This window comes from Pelophylax lessonae (assembly GCF_965119305.1).
Source record: "Pelophylax lessonae genome assembly, chromosome: 1".
NCBI classification, from domain to species: domain Eukaryota; kingdom Metazoa; phylum Chordata; class Amphibia; order Anura; family Ranidae; genus Pelophylax; species Pelophylax lessonae.
Window position 1 is genome coordinate 60,545,446 of NC_138768.1, and position 21,108 is coordinate 60,566,553.

A 21,108-nucleotide genomic window follows, 5' to 3' on the forward strand; every position below is an offset into this window, starting at 1 on the left:
GGCAAAGTGAACAAACAAAAGAAAAATCTTCATCAAACGATTAAGACTCTTTAAATCATCTTTGGCTTAACAAAACCAGCATTTTTTCGAAATGGTACTCTAATAACGCACAGTCTTTGATTTTGGAAGAATGTTTAAAGTTCGAATTTGACTGGAATTTTGAATTTCCGAAATTCGATTAAATTTAGTTTAGTTATTTGGAGCATTCAGTAAACTTTGTTAATACTGTAATTCAGGTATTCAGGTATATCCAAATCTCCAAAAAATAAATTTGTCCAAATATTTATACGTAATGAAATGAACCGCACATGTCCACTGTAAATTCCTCCCTACTGCAGATATACAAAACCCATGAGATCAGTGGCGGCCCGTCCATTAGGGGCGCCGCCCCCCCCCCCCATCCATGCGTCCGGCCCCCTAATCTACATGCAGAGCGCCGGATGCATGGCTTACAATGGGGGATTTTTTTAAGCACGTGATTAGAGCCAGAGGCTCTAATAGGCTTAAAAAAATGTTGAGCTCAGGGCGAAGAGCACTGCTCCCTAAGCCCACCCAGTTGTGTGACATTAGCGGATGAATATTCGCTATTGCCACACTGATTCTCCTCCCGGCCAATCAGGAAGCGGGTCCTGAGACCTGTTTCCCAACTGGCCAAAGGGAGAAGGCATCCTATTGGCCAAGAAGGAGGGAGGAGACAGCCGCAGAGAGGGAACATGGGGGAACAGAGGGGGAAGCTGCTGCCGCCACTGCCTGTCAGTCCCGCGGAGCAAGGTAAGTAAATTGGCACGGGGGGATGGAGGATATGGTGGTGCGGGCTGGAGTGATTAAGGGTGGGTCCGCACGCCACCCGCCGCTCCCCTGACAGAAGGACCCCCGGCCGCCACTGCATGAGACTGCTACTGGGCGTTGCCATCTTGGATGCGATGTCAGCAGCCCCATATTATACTGATAGCTGTCACCCAAATGACACCGTATTGCAGCCTTTATCACCCATTTACTCCAGAGGAACCCCCAAAATAATTTTCGGATCTTGGGGAACCCTTACTAAAACCATTTCATTGAGGGCCAAAAGCAAAAAGGTTTCCAATGTTGGAGGTCAATAGAAAGAATAACACCCCTACTGTGGTACCCTTACCAACAGCTACAAAGATAATTGGTGTCATGCTACTGGTTTTGTCAGGTGGCTTTGGTCCTGGAACTGTGCAGGCAACAAATAGAAGGTCAACCACAAACAACTCAAGGAACCCTTATCAACCTCTGGAGGAACACTAGGGTTGCATGCAACCCTGGCTGAGAATGACTGCTCTATAGTATTCCCCTTTACTCCTTCCTTGACTGCTACATAAAAGGATATGTAGAAAGGGGAGGAGGAGCTGGGCCAGCACAAGCCCTAATTAGAGACTCCCGGAAGTGGAGAGAGATTTGACGAGCAGGGACTAAGGGGGTGTATGTGAATTGACTTTTCCCAGAGCAATCACATTTTCTAGTAAGTTCAGCGGCACATCGTAAATGAAAAAAAAAAATTGAAAAAACACTTTTTTGGAAAAGAAACACTGCAAGTAAGCATTTTACCTGCATTTATCTAGTGACAGGGGCCAGGCCTCTTTAAGGAATTGGTAAAAACCTTTAGCAGTGGAGTACAAAGCAGATGGACAGTTTGAATGCTGCAATAAAAAAAAAAAAAAAATAATAAAGAGCCATGTAGTGTACAGTGTATGTAATGCTACAGCAAATTAGACATACTACAGTACGCAGTGCATCGATGGATAGTTGGGACCCGGAGGGCCCCGCAGCCTCACAGAGGGGATCAGGTGGGGGAGATTTGCTTCAAAGATTCCATTAGTCTCCAAAAAGTGTAAAACACTGCAAGGGACAACCCCCACCGCACTGGCAGTCACTATGTGTGCGTGCAAAAATGGCCGCCTCAGATGACATCTACCCCCACCGGAACCCTAACCACCATTGCTAAAGAACTCTGCATAGTTTGTAGGTGCTTTTCACATCCCCCATGTTCCTGTGTGTATGTTGTCTCTGCTACTATAGTAATTACTTTGTGACGAATCTGTGCTCTTGGAAAAAAAGAAAGGGGGGGGGGAATTGGCGCTGCCTGAGAAGAAGCGGCAACTAATCAGATGTATAAGGATAAGGAACTGTTCTTGAGGAACAGATTTACTCAAAGAGCATAGCTAATCTCAGGTTCTATAGACACTGCATAGATGATATTCTCATTTTATGGGAAGGATCACTTTATTATTGTCACTTTATGAGTGATTTTCTACGCATTTACCTTTTACAAATTATTGTTCTTTATATATCACTGCCATTTCATTCAACCTTCATTTATTTTCACATCCTATTGCACAGAGTCACTTTATTATTGTCATTTTATGAGTGATTTTTCACATATTTATTCATTTATGGTGTAAGTTATTGATTTCATTATCTGCTATTTGTATGGTCACAGCCATATATTTTATACACTTCATATTTATTCCATCACCATTGGAAATGACTTATTCATTTATAGTTTTGTCATTTGTATACACCTGATTAGTTTCCACCTTCTCCTTAGGTAGCACAAATATCCCCCCCCCATTTTTTCTGTTTTTGTGTATAACCTATGGTTATATTTGAGGGAGGCCGTAGCCATCATTCATCCTTAGCGCGGAATCTTTTCTCCTTTACTAATCTGTGCTCTTATCGGCTCCCCTGGGATCTCCATCCTTCAATTACTCTCCAAAGGCCTGTTAGCAGGCTAAGGCTGGGTTCACTCTTAATACGGATGCGACTCACAGCAGGGGTCCCATGTCTCCCTGTTCTCCATTTCAGGGACGAATCAAGCCCGAATTTTTGCCTGAATTCGGACCTGAAACGGAGCCAAAGATGCACAGGACCCTTGTGCAATCCGCTCCGCAGCCGCCCTGGAACTGTGTGAACTCGGCTCCATTGAGAGCCAGACACACTCTCCTGTCATGCGAATTGGATGCGGGGAAAATCCTCATCCAATTCGCACTAGTGTGAACCCAGCCTAAATCTTCCCACTTACATCAGTACTAGTGTGTGTATCTGTGTACCAGTTTTTATAGGGATGAGAGAAATTGAGAGCTTCCATTTTTCCCAAAATTTGAGCAAAAATCAGAACTTAACACCATAAATGTTGCCATTTTGGGGCCAATAGGGAGAGTGAAGTTAAAGTGATTTTTAGTGGTTTAAAAGAATCTTCAGGCATTCATTACTCGGGGTCCTCTTCATTTCTTAGTTGGCTGACAGCACAGCTGAACACTCAGAAAAACTTACTGGACCATTTTTTTTAAAATGCAGAGCATTGCAACAAACAGCATGGAGCGCTACAGTGCTACTGTATTAATGCGTCAGAGTATCACATACCCTCCGGGAAGATTTACTCCCCTTTCTGACCAGGCCATTTTTTGCTTTTAGGCACTGCATTACTATAAACCAGGCATGGCCAACATGCGGCCTAGAACCACAGGCAATGCGGCCCACTGCCTCCTGGCAATTTATTTATTTTTTGCTGGGGAGGAAGGAAATCAAGTCAGGGGCACGGCCACAGCGACTTCCAACTATCTGTAGGCAGAGGCTGCCTCAGAGGGGGGGGGGGGGGGTTAGTGCCGCCGGATTACAAACAGAGTGGGGATCTCCTGCTTACCCGGCGGCCACAGTCATGCGAAGCCCCGCTTCCTGGACTGGCTTCAATGTAAGACAGCACATTGGTGACATCTATCATAGAAGCCGGTGCAGGAGGCAGGACTGATCCCCGCTCTGTGTAATCCAGCGGCTCTGTGTAATCCAGCGGCTCTCCTTTCTCTTCATTGCAGACTGAATTGGGCACTGATCAGGCTGCATTGGATGGGCATGCACTGGTGAGGCTGCATTGGATGGGCACTGATCAGGCTGCATTGGATGGGCATGCACTGGTGAGGCTGCATTGGATGGGCACTGATCAGGCTGCATTGGATGGGCATGCACTGGTGAAGCTGCATTGGATGGGCATGCACAAGTGAGGCTGCATTGGATAGGCACGCACTGGTGAGGCTGCATTGGATGGGCACTGTTTAGGCTGCAAGTGCCGTGCGATCTCCCAGATGCCACGTGAGACTTAGGATGTCTGCAGTCAGTGACAGAGCCGCTGCTTCCTGTATAGGTCCGACTCTGTCACAGGCGGAGTGATATGAAATACACTCCGCCTGTGACAGGAGCCATGCAGGAAGCAGCGACTCTGCTCTCTACTTCAGCCACTGCTTCTTCCAGCAGTACCCGCATGACCAGCATTACCCACCAGCAGTAACTGCACCAGCAGTACCCGCCAGCAGTCTGCAAAATATGTTTTTAATAACTAGTTGTGTTTTGTCATAATATGTCATGTCCTTGTTCATACATGTATGAAGAAGGACATGACATTTTCTGGCTGCCTAAGTCAAATGTGCTAGAGGTGCAACTATCCCCCAGAACATAACTGTAATTATCCCAGCATGTGCAGTGTTTCTGACTCCTACCCCCATCACCACTTCAAATCACTGAAGTGGTCATGGTGGTTAGAGTGTTCCTTTAATATCTCTCAGAAGAAGTAAACCTCTGTATACTGATTCCAGTATTCCTTATACGGTGCAGGAAGGGCGCAGCGGCATTTTATTACTTATATACCTTAACTATAGTATATATTTTATATGCGGCCCGAGAAAATTTCTCTACACTCAATGTGGCCCAGAGAAGCCAAAAGGTTTGACACCCATGCTTTAAACTGACAATTGTGTGGTTATGCAATGCTGTACATTAATGAAATTTATATCCTTTTTTCCCCTCCCACAAATAGAGCTTTCTTTTGGTGGTATTTTTTTTTCTTTTTACACTATAGAAAAAAAAACACCAACAATTTTGAAAAAAAAAAAAAAGCAATATTTTTTACTATAAAATATATCCATTAAAAAGTATGTCTTCCTCAAACTTAGGCCAATGTGTATTCTGCTACATATTTTATGTTAACCACTTAAGCCCCGGAAGATTTTACCCCCTTCCTGACCAGGGGGTATTTTGCGATTCGGCACTGCGTGACTTTAACGGACAATTGCGCGGTCGTGCGACGCTGTACCTAAACTAATTTGACGTCCTTTTTTTCCCACAAACAGAGCTTTCTTTTGGTGGTATTTGATCACCTGTGCAATTTTTTGATCACGCGCTATAAACAAAAAAAGAGCGTCAATTTTGCAAAAATAACAATATTTTTCACATTTTTTATATGAAATTCCCCCCAAAAAAAAAGTAAAAATCAAAATTTTTTAAAATTTTCGGCCAATTTGTTTTATGCTACATATGTTTGGTAAAAAAAATCGCAAAAAGCGTATTTTGATTGGTTTGCGCAAAAGTTATCGCGTTTACTAACAAAGGGAAAGATTTTTGTCATTTTTGTTGTTTTTTTTTTTTAACGCGTAATGGCGGCGATCTGCGATTTTTTTTGCGGTACTGCGACATTGGGGCGGACAGATCGGACCCTTGACTGACATTTGTGACACTTTTGGGGTTACCAGTGACATTTCTACAGTAATCAGTGCTATACATATGCACTGTTACTGTAAAAATACACTGGTTGTGAAGGGGTTAACTTTATTTGGGAGGGAGGGGCTGTGTGTATCCCTAGGGGCGTGCTTTCTACTGTGATTGGCTGTGGCTTGAGCTGTAAGGACACTGATCAACGGATCTACAAACTAGATCCGTTTGATCAGTGTCTTTACAGCGAGGAGAATGACAGGTGGCTTGTTTACACAAGCTGCCTGACATTCTCCCTCTCCCCCTCCGATCGCAGAGTGACCGGCGGACATCGGGGCCGCTGGTCACACACGCGGGGGGGGGGGTCCGTGACCACGCGGGAGCGTGCCTCCGGGGGCGCGCGCTCGCTCCCTAGACCCTCACAAGCTAGTGACGTAGCCCTACGTCACTTTGCCTGTGAGGGGCTGACTGCCGACGTAGATCGGCGTTAGGCAGTCGGCAAGTGGTTAAAAAAAATCCCAATAAGTGTATATTGATTGATTTGCACAAAAGTTATAGAAACTACAAACTATGGTATATATACACTGGATTTTTATTTTATTTTTTTAAACTAGTAATGGTGGCGATCAGCAGGAATCAGCGGGACTGTAATATTGTGGCAAATAATCTGACACTAACTGACACTTTGTGGGAACCAGTGACACTAATACAGTGATCAGTGCTAAAAATATACACTGTCACTGTACTAATGACACTAGCTGGGAAGGGTTTTTACTAAGGGATGTGGTGAATTTTATTCCCTGCTTAGCAGAGCAAAAAACACCATATCCCTCCTGACAGAACAGAGCTCTGCCTTGTTTACATGTTTACATATGCAGAGCTCTGTTCTGTCTCTCTCCTTGCCGATCAGTGGGTGCCGGCAGACATCCATTGGCCAACACCTGCTGGTCAGCTTGTTCTGGAAGGGGCCATCCCCAAACTGTTCCCACAAAGTTTGGAGCATAATATTGTCCAAAATGTCTTGGTATGCTGACGCCTTAAAAGTTTCCTTCACTGGAACTAAGGGGCCAAGCCCAACCTCTGAAAAACAACCCCACACCATAATCCCTCCTCCACCAAATGATTTGGACCACTGCACAAAGGTCCATAAAGACATGGATGAGTGAGTTTGGGGTGGAAGGACTTGCACAGAGTCCTGACCTCAACCCCATAGAACACCTTTGGGATGAATACAAGCGGAGACTGTGAGCAAGGCCTTCTCGTCCACATCAGTGCCTGTCCTCACAAATGTGCTTCTGGAAGAATGGTCAAACATTCCCATAGACACACTCCTAAACCTTGTGGACAGCCTTCCCAGAAGAGTTGAATCTGTTATAGCTGCAAAGGGTAGGCCAACTCAATATTGAACCCTACAGACTAATAGGCCATACACACTATACAATTGTCTTTAGATTTTTTTCCTTTAGATTTACCAAAACCATAGAATATGAGGTCAAATATAAACACTTTCAATTTGTATGCAATCAGACAGGCCCTTGCATTACATATTTGAAGGTAAAGGCCCGTACACACGTACCGATTGTCGGCCGTAAATATTCGGCCAACGTCCGATCGGCCGATTGTCGGCTTGTTAGTATGATGCTTCCGACAACCGACTGCGACTTTTCGGCCGAACAAAATCTGGTCTGCATGCTATAAAATTTTTGTTGGCCAACACCAGAACGGCCGATTGTTCGTCAGTCAGGTTAAAAATACGCTCATTGAGAATTTTTTTGTTAGAGACATGTAGCTAAATACATTTTGGCCTAAATATATGACAAAAATTGAATATATTGGATATTTTTTAACTGTAAAAGTAGAAAATGTCAATTTTTTTTGCAAAATTTTCGCTCTTTTTTTATTAATATCGCAAAAAATGAAAAGTGCAGAGGTGATCAAATACCACCAAAAGAAAGCTCAGTTTGTAGGAAAAAAAGGACGTAAATTTCATTTGGGAACAGCGTCGCACGTCCGCGCAATTGTCCGTTAAAGTAACGCAGTGCCGAATTGCAAAATACAGTATGGCCTGGTCAGGAAGGGGGGTAAAATCTTCCAGTCTTAAAGTGGATACAAATACGCTCATTGAGAATTTTTTTGTCAAGACATGTAGCTAAATACATTTTGGCCTAAATATATGACAAAAATTGAATATATTGGATATTTTTTAACTGTAAAAGTAAAAAATGTCAATGTTTTCACAAAATTTTCGCTCTTTTTTTTATTAATATCGCAAAAAATGAAAAGCGTAGAGGTGATCCAATACCACCAAAAAAAACCTCTGTTTGTGGGAAAAAAAGGATGTAAATTTCGTTTGGGTACACTGTTGCACGACCGCGCAATTGTCAGTTAAAGTTGAGCAGTGCCAAGTTGCAAAAAGTGGCCTGGACGTTAAGCAGGAAAATCCTCCGGTGGTAAAGTGGTTAAATCTGCTAGTACATATAACATCCCCCCCCCCCCCTCCAGAGTTGAGGCACCCTAATACAGGAGGTGTGTTACTGGCCAGATCACACAGGGTAAAACAGAGAGAAAAAACCTTAAGCACAGAGAACAAATGCAGCCACCACATGTAAGAATTGGTAAACTCCAATCTATAAGGCTGCATTCACATGTCAGCTTATAATCGCGGGCAGAACCGACGCGGTTCCGCCCGCGATTCGGAGATTTATTGCAAATCGCGGGACGCCTAGCGTTGCCCGTTGATTTGCAATAGCCCCCCAAACGCCGAGCGATGTTGCCGCGATTTACGCCCGCCGAATCGCGGCAACATCGCGCAAACAAAATCGCGGGACGCAATACGCTCCAAAGAAGCTCTTGTACTTTTTTGGAGCGTATTGCGTCCCGTGATTTTGTTTGCGCGATGTTGCCGCGATTCGGCGGGCGTAAATCGCGGCAACATCGCTCGGCGTATGGGGGGCTATTGCAAATCAACGGGCAACGCTAGGCGTCCCGCGATTTGCAATAAATCTCCGAATCGCGGGCGGAACCGCGGCGGTTCTGCCCGCGATTATAAGCTGACATGTGAATGCAGCCTTAATCTATTCCATATTTGGTTTTGAGTTTCATTTTGCTTTAATTCTAATTCTGATCAGCAACCTCCATTGAAGCAGCTGCTGATTTCAATTTACATTAGGGAGAAACAAAATCCTTCCTGACCCTGTCAGTGGCAGTCAGATTAATTGCCTGGATCAATCACTCCGCTGATAAATCCTATTTAATTATAGCTGGAAATTCTGTGTTTAGTTAGAAAGCTAACCAATCAATGTTTAAAGGGGAACTCTAGGCCTAACTTTTATTTTTAGTTTGTGATAGAGTGGACAAGGGAAGGATCCTCTGCCAGGTTTACAATGATGTCTCTGTCTCTGTTAGGTAGATCTGCCCTGCTTCCTGTTCCAGTGACCACATATACAGTAAGGAACATCAGTATGAGGAATAAAAAACCCTTTAGACATTTTTTTTTTTAAACTGAGCTCTGATTTAACCACTTCTGGTCAGGAAGGTTTTACCCCCTTAATGACCAGGCCATTTTTTGCGATACAGCACTGCGTTAATTTAACGGACATTTGCGCGGTCGTGCAACGCTGAACCCAAAGAAAATTGATGTCTTTTTTTGCCACAAATTGAGTTTTCTTTTGGTGGTATTTGATTTTTTTTGGTCGCGTTATAAAAAAAAAAGAGCGACAATTCTGGGGAAAAAAAAAAAACTTTCTGCTATATAACATTCCCAATAAAAAAAAAATGAAAAATCAAATTTTTTCATCATTTTAGACCAATTTGTATTCTGCTACATATTTTTGGTAAAAAAAATCCCAATAAGCATATATTGATTGGTTTGCACAAAAGTTATTGCGTCTACAAACTAGGGGAAAGATATTTATGTCATTTTTGTTTTTTTATTTTTTTTTACTAGTAATGGCGGCGATCAGCAATTTTTAGCGGGGATGCGACATTGCAGCAGACAGATCAGACACCTAACTGACATTGTTGACACTTTTGAGGGGACCAGTGACATTACTACAGTAATCAGTGCTAAAAATATGCACTGTTACTGTAATAATGACACTGGCAGGGAAGGGGTTAACTGGGGGTGATCAAAGGGTTAAATGTGTCCCTAGGGGGTGATTTCTAACTGTGTGGGGGATGGGCTTGTTGAATGAACACAGAGACCTGTGTTCCTAAATAGGAGGAACACAGGATCCCCGTGTTCATAACACAGAACATCGGTCTGCCGTGTTTACAACAGCAGACTGCCAATCTGTCTCCACGGGGAGCGATCGCGGGTGCTCGGCGGACATCGCGGCCGTCGGACCCACTGATTGGCTCCCCCTATGGCCAATCGGTGCATGTGTGCCCCCACTAGCAGTCCTGCAAAGCGACGTACAGGCACGTTGTTTCGCGGGACAGAGCCGACCTGCCGCAGTAAAACCACGGTGGCTGGTTGGCAAGTGGGTAATTGACTGAGATCTGCACTAAAATGGGTTTTTGTAGTATAAACAAACTCAGGCTCTGCCTCCCTTAACCACTTGCCGTCTGCTCACCTTGAGCCTACTGCGCCAAAGTGGCTCGTTATCATCTTGCGACGTAGACCTACGTCGCCAGACACTCCCCTTTCTCGGCGGCGCGCGCGCCGCCGGAGGCTCGCTCCCGCTGTATTCAGTCACAGCAGGAGTCATGCCAGGGGAGGAGCGACGGCGATCGCCGCTGCTCTTCCCTGATCGTCGGGGAATCGAGTGTGGAGATCCGCCTGCTTGTGTAAACAAAGCGGGCGGATCTCCTAAGTGACAGACAGTAACAGATTGCAGGGTTCAGCATAGTTGAACATCCGATCTGTCCCTGTGTCACTCAGTCACCTCCCCCCACACACGTCAGTAAGCACCAGGCATACATTAACCCCTCCCTCTCCAATAAAATTAACCCCTTCCCTGCCAGTGTCATTTTTACAGTAACAGTGCATATATATAGCACTGATTACTGCAGTAATGTCACTGGTACCCCCAAAAGTGTCAAAAATGTCAGTCAAGGGTCCGATCTGTCCGCCGCAATGTCGCAGTCCCGCAAACAAAATTGCAGATCACCGCCATTACGTGTTAAAAAAAAAAACACCAAAAATGACAGAAATCTTTCCCTTTGTTAGTAAACGCAATAACTTTTGCGCAAACCAATCAAAATACGCTTATTGTGATTTTTTTTACCAAACATGGGTAGCATAAAACAAATTGGCCAAAAATTTAAAAAAATTTGATTTTTACATTTTTGTAGGGGGGAATTTCATATAAAAAAATTTTAAAAATATTGTTATTTTTTCAAAATAAACGCTCTTTTTTTGTTTATAGCGCAAAAAGTAAAAATCGCACAGGTAATCAAATACCTCCAAAAGAAAGCTCTGTTTGTGGGAAAAAAAGGACGTAAATTTTGTTTTGGTACGGCATCGCATGACCGCGTAATTGTTAGTTAAAGTCGCACAGTGCCGAATCGCAAAAAGTGGCCCAGACGTAAGACAGCAAAATCCTCTAGTGGTAAAGTGGTTAACATCCAGTACCTACCACTAATATGGTCCCAGGACACTTTTAACTTCCTGGTTGGGCACACCCAAATCATGTCCACTTTACATGTTAGTCATGCCCATAACCCACTTTTAAATATGTGGAGAACTCCCATTACACCCACTTTGCTCATACCCAGACCCTGCCTCTAAATATGTGGGACCGACCCGATGCAGATTAGTGTGCCACTCAGCCTTTGTTAAAGCGGGGTCTGAAGAGTGCTGGCATGGGATAGATCTCGACCCAGCTCCTGCAATGGCTAGTATGAAAGAGAAGGATCCCTATAGCCCAGTGATGGCAAACCTTGGCACCCCAGATGTTTTGGAACTACATTTCCCATGATGCTCATGCACTCTGCGGTGTAGCTGATCATCATGGGAAATGTAGTTCCAAAACATCTGGGGTGCCAAGGTTCACCATAGCCGCACATCCTCATGGTCCCTAGGATAAATATGGGAGTGGCAACCTTCTCCATGATTAAGCTCTGGGGGGGCTATTTGGGTGTGAAACGCGTCGGTAGTGAAGCCTGCATCCAGTCGGAAGATGTACAGGATATATTGTTTGAACAAACAGACTTTTTGGATTTAGCAGAGTGCAACTTTATTTCTATTTTACAAAATGAAGAGGGCTTAGGTATGTGATGACCTGAAAACCTGCATCCAGCAGTACATGGAATATTATTTTTTTTTAAGTTTTTAAGGGGAAAGAGTGAATCCATATCCGTATGAAGTAGAAAATGCTGTTTAAAGTAATTTTTTTTTTTGTTGTAGCGCAGTTGACATATCTAGATACAGTCGCAGTAAATACTGCCAGTGTTTTAGCAGAGAAACATGGTAATGAGGTTCTAGAAAAGATACATCATGAATAATTCAGACTCCATTTGATACATATTTTTCATTTAATTAATTAGAATGTGAGTATTTATGCGACTTTTCTGCTGAGTCTGAAGGTACTGCCCTTGAAAAATGCATGAACCTTTTTTTTTAACAAGAAATGAAAGATGTTAGCCTGACAAGTATATAAAGAGAACCTGTCTAGGAGGTTGTTACCTGTCACATATCAAGCTCTCATGCAATGCTTGTGGCTGCATTGCCCCACGCTGGTGTAGCACCCTCCTAGACAGGTGCTAGGTAAAGCATTTGTTTTGCTCCATCTGCTTATCAGGGGAGCCTGATCTGTTAGTTATGCCTGTTGCATGTGTCCATGTGTGATTCACTTGGTCTGAGGGTGTGTCCCCACTGTATCTAATAGAGGAGCTTGTTGGACAGTGGAGGAAACCCAGCCAGTGACACACAGGCTTTTGTGACAGTCCCAGTGGGAGGGCACAACCACAGTGCATCCTGGGGTTGATCATAAAAGCCGGGGGCACATGTGACAAGGCGTCTTTGTACGGGAAGCCATGTCCCAGGAGGAGGGTGATGGCTGTCTCTCCTCCTGTCAGCAAGGAAAGTGGTCACAGGCGGTCAGCCTAGTGAGCCAGAGTGTGGTGCTGAGCCAGGAGGTCCAGGATACTGACAGTGGGGCTGAGGGCACAGCTACCTGGGAAAACAGTGTCCGTGAGTACCAGGGGGCTTGCCAAGGGGTCTGCCCAGGAAGAGGACCACTCCAGTGAGGTCAGTGGACGGAAGGTCAGTGCACACAGAGAGAAAGGGGGTGCCAAGTAGAACCCTAAAGAGTAATTTACTAAGTAGTTTGCCTTTCAAATACTTCACTTCAGTGGCAGGGTGAAGCAGCGGCCTTGCCGCATTCAACATAGATAGAAGTCCTCAAGTTTGTGCATAGTTTACCATGTTGGAGTTTCCCACTCATCCCTTCTCCCATCCCATCATAAAATAAAAACAACAAAAACCAAATCCCCTGGACTGTTTATTGACTGAGCCAAGAATCTAAAGTACTAAGAATTCACAAGTTGTTGCTATGGGTAACCCAGGGGAACCTACTTTTAGTAGCTCCTATGTGAGTAGTGCTACACTGGGAAGTGTTGTCAGTTCCAAGACAAAACACACGTGCCTTCAGTTCCCTTTTCCTGTTAGGCCTCATTCATATGGGCTTACCTATCTGTACACCCATGTGAAGGACCACATCCACATTCAGGCAGCCCCATTCATGGCTATTGGGATGCAGCAGCTGCACGGACACAGCCGCTGTTCCCCAGTTTGACAGCCATGCGAATGTGTGTCTCCAAATGCAGACAGTATGCATTATAGAATACGCACCTGTACACCTGTCAAACTGGGAGCAGCGTCCATCGATCGATCCGCCGATCCCCCGCTGAGCAGGAGGATGGCAGCTCTGTCTCCGCGCTGTGTGCAGAGACAGAGCTGTCAGGTTCCCGCTGTTCTCTATGGGGGAATCGGATGAGAACAGACCGCCTGTCTGTTCTCATCCGATCCAATCCGATCCACTGGGTTTTCATCCGCCCAGATTTGACAGATCGAATGTCATGGGGCATCCGTTCAGATCCGCCTGAAAAATGGAATTGAGCGGTCTGCCTGTGTGAAAGAGACCTAAGGCACACCTGTGCAATAATCATGCTGTCTAATCAGCATCTTGATATGCCACACCTGTGAGGTGGATGGATTATCTCGGCAAAAGAGAAATGCTCACTAACACAGATTTAGACAGATTTGTGAACAATATTTGAGAGAAATAGGCTATTTATGTACATAGAAAAAGTCTTAGGCCTCTTTCACACAAGCGTTCCGTATGTCCGTATATCACCCAATCCATTTTTCGGATGAAATACGGACATAATGTAAGTCAATGGGATTGCGGATGTCAGCGGATGACCATCCGCTGACATCCGATTTGCGTCCTTTCAGTTCCGTTCCGTTTTTTGGAACGGAACAGAACCCTATTTTTCTTCCGTTTAAAAAACAGAAAGGACGCAAAATCGGATGTCAGCGGTGTCATCCGCAATCCCATAGACTTACATTATGTCCGTATATTATCCGCAAACGGATGGGATGATATGCGGACATACGGAGCGGATGACACAAATGTCATCCGTGTCCGTAAAAAAAAATAAGTGCTCGCAATACGGTCCGCTCCGTGTGATAGAGGCCTTAGATCTTTGAGATCAGCTCATAAAAAATGGGGGGAAAAACACAAGTGTTCTGTTTATAATTTTGTTCAGTGTGTATATATATATATATATATATACACTGTATATATTATTAATGCACAGTATACATTTCATAGTTACTTGAACAGAAAATATATATTTTTCATATAGCAGTGAACATAACAAAATAAAGAAAATAATGATAAATCCTATGCATCCCAATTATTATAATATAAGGTTCCAGTATCTTCTACTCTAATAGTGGACAGCGGTGGTATCATGTCGCTTCAAGCTGAAAACTGTAATTGTGACGCTCTGTTGGTGCAGGCTTCTTGCCAGCGGATAATTATAAGCGACATTCCATTGACACTCTCGGGGAAAGTTCACATCTATTTAATGGCTTTCAGGCATTCTCACTTTCTTTACGGCATATTTTGTCTCTGACACTTTAATTTCAACCCCATATCTTTTAAATCTATCTGGTAAGTATTTACTGATGACTAATCGGTGGCACATTTACTCTGCATGTTAATAAGTAGGAAATCCTCAGTTTTGTAGTGTGATTTTTTTCTGTGTTAATGTGTTTAACCACTTGAGTATCAGCCTGTATCACCTCTCTGTTACCAGGCCAGTTTTCAGTTTACATTGGTGTGAAATTTTGACTGACAATTACTCTAATTACTCTCATTAAACAAGGTAGCAAAAAAAAAAAAATCATATCCTTTTTTATTTTTAGACCATAGTCCCCTAGAAGGTAATTATTGAGGAATACACCAGGCAGGTAACAAGGAGATGTTTCTACTAGTGATCAACAGATATCGTTTTTTCATTGCCGATACCGATACTGATATTTTGGTCATCGCATATCGGTATCGGCCCGATGTGGGCCGATATTTTCGTACATTGTACAGCAGGCACATATCAGGAATATGACGTGTTGGGTTTACATATGCTGGGGTGATCATTAGAACTGAAGAAGAGGCTTGGATAAGCTATGAAACGTCTTCCAACATTAGAGACCAAGTGCAGTTGAATGTGACCAACTACTACTAGATAGACCATGATCTGGATAGAGATGAACCTTTAGTGCCGGTTCACACTACTCCAAATTGTCAGGCGACTTGGTCCCCTGACAAGTCGTGCTCCATTCTGTGCAATGGGAACCTTTCTAATAGGAGTGACTCAAGTCGCTCCGACTTAGAAAAAGGTTCCTGCACTACTTTTGGCCGAAGTCGGATCGACTTGCATTGACTTCCATTATGTTCAAGTCGCCCCAAAGTCGTGTCGCCATAGTGTGAACCGACTCTTACAGACAGTCTCTAATGGTATTTTATTTTGAATTTGCAGAGTCGCAGAAGGGTGTTGCTCTCCTCCACTGTGGGGTGAAGTCCTAAAGGTAAGTGATTGCTCTTTACAAACATTGATGTTAGTAGATGTCATACTTGCCATACGATTCTGAGTGTATAGGGTCAAAATTCAGGCGCTCCCAATGAGTATATTTGTAGTGCTGTGTGTACAGTATGGTTGACATTTATATAAGTGTCCGGTGGAAATGGATATTTCTTGTCTTTTTTTGACTCCACTGAGTAATATTATATGTGGTCTGATTTCTAAACCGGAACATTTCTGTTTTTTATTTTTTAAATGACGTAAAATAGGTTTGCTATGTAAGTCAATTCATATTTTTATGTCGATCCAGGTCAGTTTAATGTTCAATTTCAGTCAGTAGGCAGCCATTGTTTTTAGAATTGTCAAAAAAATATGTTTTTTTTCCACCCATGATCTTGAAGTTAAGCTCTAGGCAAACAGCAGAAAGAGCAGTTTCAATTGCCAAAGCATTTGTCATTTTGTCCAGCCTGTCCAGGGAAATACACGGCCCTGTTGGACAGCACAGTAAAGCTAGTGGCCGGACTTTTCTCTGCTGCTTATAAAATCCAACTTCAGGATAAAAGTAATGCCCCCCCTTTATCTGATCACTGGGTTAAGAAAACAAAAATCCCCATTTTCACCAACTGTAGGGTGCAGACAGTCACATGATCATCCAGCGCTGGGTCCTTCTCCTCTCTTACTGGAGGGGTCCTTCTCCTGATTGTACACATCACTGCCTGTGTGATGTTGACCCAAGGGCTGGCCAGAAAAGGGTTCCTCTTAGGATCCTAAAGAGAGATGGGAGTGAAGGAGACCGGATGGCAAGGGTTAACAAGCAGCACTAGATTAGGGGTCCCCGCAGGAGGAAACAGTGGACCTGGATGGGGTGATTATAACTAGCTTCACCAGGTAAGGAAACCTTTACACCGGGAAGGACGTGTTGGGGGATGGATAGTAAATATGCGCAAAAAATGTGAGTGGAGTTGGCCTTAGTCACCTCTCTATCCCAGAGCTGCGTTTAAACAATGAAAGAGCAGCAAGAGCACTGACAAGGTCATCTCTCTGCTCCGCCCCCTGTCTGCATGTTCCTTGTCAGCACATGTGGATGTGGCAAGGCCTGTTTGGCTTAGAGTACCGCCCCTCACACTCCCAGTTTAATGTCTGCTGTATAGAGTATTACAAGAGGATATTATTATCCCTGCATTTAGGTTACACTATATATTTACAGCAGTATGAAACTAAAAAGCAAACATTTATTATATTACAGCTTACTAATCCTTAGACAAGGTGGTTGCATTAGTTTTCTTTTTGTGGGCTTTCTTTCCTTTATTATAACCTGGTGATCTGGCCAGTAAGTCTGTTGTTTTTCAAAAGAATAAACTCACTTGAAGATGTAGCAGTTAGAGGGATGAGACAAACCATTTATACCACTTACAGGGGTGCTTACAAGGCCACCCCCTATTTATTTATATAAAACCTTTATCCTAAAAGGAAAAAAAAAAAAACTCTTGCTGTAACGGCCTATAAAGTGTGAGCTGGAGTTCAACAATGCTGCTCTCCAAAGGTGTCTCTGTTGCACCTTCATCCAGAATGGGGGCACTCTAATACAGTTGTAAACAGAGGGAAAAGAAAGCCTAAAAAAAGAAAACAAATTCAGCCACCACCCCTAAGAATTGGCAAAAAAGGACACAGCGCAAATCGGAATATATAAAGTGACTGGTGCCAAAATTCTTGTGCAGGTGAGTGAAAACTGTGCAATATTGCAAATAAATAAATGAATAGTAAATTAAATAATTCATCCTAATCTGAATCATACAGTTCTGTGAAATCAAGTGCAAATACATGTAACATATGCGTGATAGAAGGAAAATCAATATACCATACAATGGTGCATAAATAATTTAAATATGAATAAGTGAAGGTGCAATGTGCTTAAGTGCTCTTTATTGTACAAACTGGTGACAATCCGTGCCAAAAAGATAAGGTGCAATGGTGAGGGGGCATATGTATTTGCACTTGATTTCACAGCACTGTATGATTCAGATTAGGATGAATTATTTAATTTATTAATTTACTATTCATTTATTTATTTGCAATATTGCACAGTTTTCACTCACCTACACAAGAATTTTGGCACCAGTCACTTTATATATTCAGATTTGCGCTGTGTGTCCTTTTTTGTCATTTTTTAATTACTTTTGAACAGCAGCATTTTGGATTGAGGGTAAACATCATATATCCATAGCGCAGTATTAGTACACATTTTTCACCTAAGAATTGGCAAGCTGCAATATATTGCATTTTTTTGGTTTGAGGTTTAATACCGCTTAAATTATCTTTTTTTGGTTAATACATAACCAAATTAAATTGTGGTTTTTATACAGCTTATAGACAGAATTTTTCAGAATCCTAACATCTGTGTTAGACTAACATCCTAGACCTCTTCCATATCCCAAAAATATGAACAGAAGTTGAGATCAAATCACAGACTGCCTATTGCAAGGAATATGGCATTTACTTACCATCTAAGGCTGGGTTCACATATGCTGTGGCCATGGCTCACAGGAGGGGGTTCAGGGTGTCCCTGTTCACCAATTCAGGTGCTAATCAGGTCCAAATTTCTGCCTGAAATCACACCTGAATCAGAACCGTAGACACACAGGACCCTTTCCATATGCAGACCGTGGCCGCCCTGGAGTTGTGTGAACCGGATCCATTGAGAGCCGGGCACACTCTCCTGTCATGCGGATCGGATGCGAGGAAACCCGCATCCAGTCTGCATTTGTGTGAACCCAGTCTAAAGGTACCCATAGACATGAGAGAACTGGATGGCAATCTCATGTCTACTGGTTGCAGCAGATGCCACCAGCAGCCCAACCCAGGCCAATGGATCTTAGACGGACTACCAATCACTCCTCTCAGTATAATTGCTGTTGTTTCCACTCTTCTTTCCCTAGAACATAAACATGTATGTTTGTTTAAGGTAAGAATGAAGCCACTAGAACAACCTGGTTTAACCAGGGTACCCAGGCACCCTGGGGCGCCTTGAGGTTTCTTCGGGGGTGCCTTGGGAAAATACCTAATCAAAAATTGTATACAAGCCAGCAGGTGGATGAAGCCTGCCTTTTAGTTACATAAAGCCACAGGTTTTCATTTTACACCATTACGACTTTCTAGACACTGGCATCCTAACAACCAATGACATCATCAGTTAGTAAGGAGGATATCTGTTGCCTCCACAGCATCCTTGTTTGACCCTCCTGTGCCCCTCTTCCTCAGCACTCGGGTCACATTAGCTGACTGATGGAGAGAAATTGAGGGAGAAGAGAAAATTTGGAATACTTGTCAGTACTAGTTTGTAAACATGTGTAGCAAGGTTTCCAGGCCTGTGGCCGGATGTGGGTCTGCCATTGTTACCGGTTACCTCTCCAGCCCATGTGAGCTGTGACCCTGGGTGTGAGGACTGAGACATTGACTACTCCGGCATCTTGGTTTTGTGGTTTTATTGTAGATAAGGGGATGGGAGAAGGGAATGAGTGGGATATTCCTTAGGCTCAACTAAATACACTTGGGACTTTATCCAGGAAAAATGTCTGTTAACGCTGCCTTGACGCTAGCCAACGCTCACTGACTCTCAGAACACACTGTAACTTGATAGAAGTGCTGAATCCTCGACTTTAAGTCCAGAAGATCCAGGACTGTGGATTATAGAACTGTTGACACTGCGGCACTGCAAAGTCACTGACTACTCCCCCCCCCCCCCCCGCCTTGCACTGGCTTGAGGTAGTTAGCTGTAAGTTCCTGTATAACCAACTCTCAACTGACGCTCTGTACAGTTCAGGGCCCAAACTGCAGGTGCCCCCTTTAACCTTGAACTCTTCAGGGTTCTCTGACTCTGTACCCCCTTAGAAACTTCAGGGTCCTCAACCTAGGTACCCCCTTTCCTCAGCTAGCTGGCACTGGATCCTAGAACCTCTTCTGGAGTGGTCCCCCCTGACTCTAGGCAGACCCCCAGGGGCAATCCTCAGTACTCACGACCCGTATAGGCTTTCCTGGCACTGGACCCCTCTCGCTCTCTGCAGGCTCTCGGCACACCGGATCCCCTCAGCTCAACTCAGCACTCTCTGGATTCCGAGGCGACACCCCAAGACATCCACTTCCTTAGACAGGAGGGGAGGGAGAGTACTCTTCTCCCACCAAAGACCACGAGTCATGCGCCCCCTTCAGACTTATACCCCTCCACAGAATCCTCTGCGGCAGAATATGCCTTCTGGGGTAGATACAAGTCAGAATATATCTCTCATTGGGTTTCCTCCACTGCCCTATCAGAAGCCTCTAATAGAGCCAGTGGGGGAGACTCCCCTCTCAGGAGACACATTTGGAAACCATGACAACCTACCTAGCAAAAGAAACCTGGCCCTGCTGTTAGGCAGACAAGGCCCACTATGCATTTACCTAGCACCTACCTGTAGGGTGCTACACGTGTATTTGCTTTGGAAGAATAAATCACTTCTAGAATTGAGTGTCCTACGTGTATGGCTGTTGCTGCCTTATCTAAAGCTATTAGAATCGTTTTTTACATTTTAGAATGGGACTCGAGACTGTCCATATTTTAAAGGATGCCTTGAGATTGTCTATCATTTTAAAGGGAGCCTTGACTGAAAAAAGGTTGAGAAACACTGCACTAGAAGATATGGAAGCTTGGTTGTGTTCTGCCTGCATGTCCAACCACTCGATCATGTCTATGGCCGCCCTAAAGGAATGCCAGTGTTGCAATGTCACGTATTACACAACACTGAGATCGAAAAAAGGGGGGGGGGATAAGGAAATATACGTAAATACTATAGAACAACTGGCATATATATAATAGGGGGTACAATCATAAAAATTAGAAAAATATATATGTGTTAAAAATATATATTAAATTTATTATATTATTAAGCCAGCCGTTGCAAAAAAGTAGTTCAGGGTAGAAGGGGGGACATTTGGGACTTTAGATGAGGTGTGCAGATAATATGATACATAGACATACAAATCAATGAAAGTTAGAGGCGGGTCTAACATAATAGTACAAAAGCAATTTAATTGTAAGATCAAAGATACATGGAATGACATTAGGGCATAACTGTAAATAGGACAATAGATGAATGATGTATTGACAGAACAAATACATAAATATATAAATAAGTAGAGAGGCTGACTGGTTGTAAACTGAAATGGAGCACTGTAATCCATGAGCATATAGGATCCAAAGGTATAAAGATATGGGATGCACCACAAACAAGCTTTACACGTTACGTGGAATACGTTCCACTTCCTCAGGAGTAGGTGCAAACATTGCTGTAGAAAAGAAAGAATCCCTTTAAAACAGCATGTAAAATAATAATAATAATACTTATACAATCATAGGGAAGGGATATGATTATCCCTAGCCTGGGATGTCTCCGGCCAGTGTACTCACAGTCAAGCCTAATTTCAGTTATATATGATGAAAACACCAGAGGTCCCTGGGAAACATCTTGGTCGGGAACTGAAGAAACCGAATCCATGGCCACTGAGGCACACAAACTAACCAAATAGTTGAAGATCTCAGGA

General features: G+C 43.6%; 1 protein-coding gene across 1 annotated transcript in view; it reads left to right on the forward strand.

The window, feature by feature from the left end:
- The window catches only part of RAB27B (RAB27B, member RAS oncogene family), a 359,570-nt gene that overhangs the window by 121,356 nt on the left and 217,106 nt on the right, over positions 1 to 21,108 (forward strand). Inside the window, exon 2 of the mRNA XM_082244122.1 lies at positions 15,493 to 15,541. The gene's annotated coding sequence lies outside the window, so the exon portion shown is untranslated. The remainder of the gene's footprint in view (positions 1 to 15,492; positions 15,542 to 21,108) is intronic.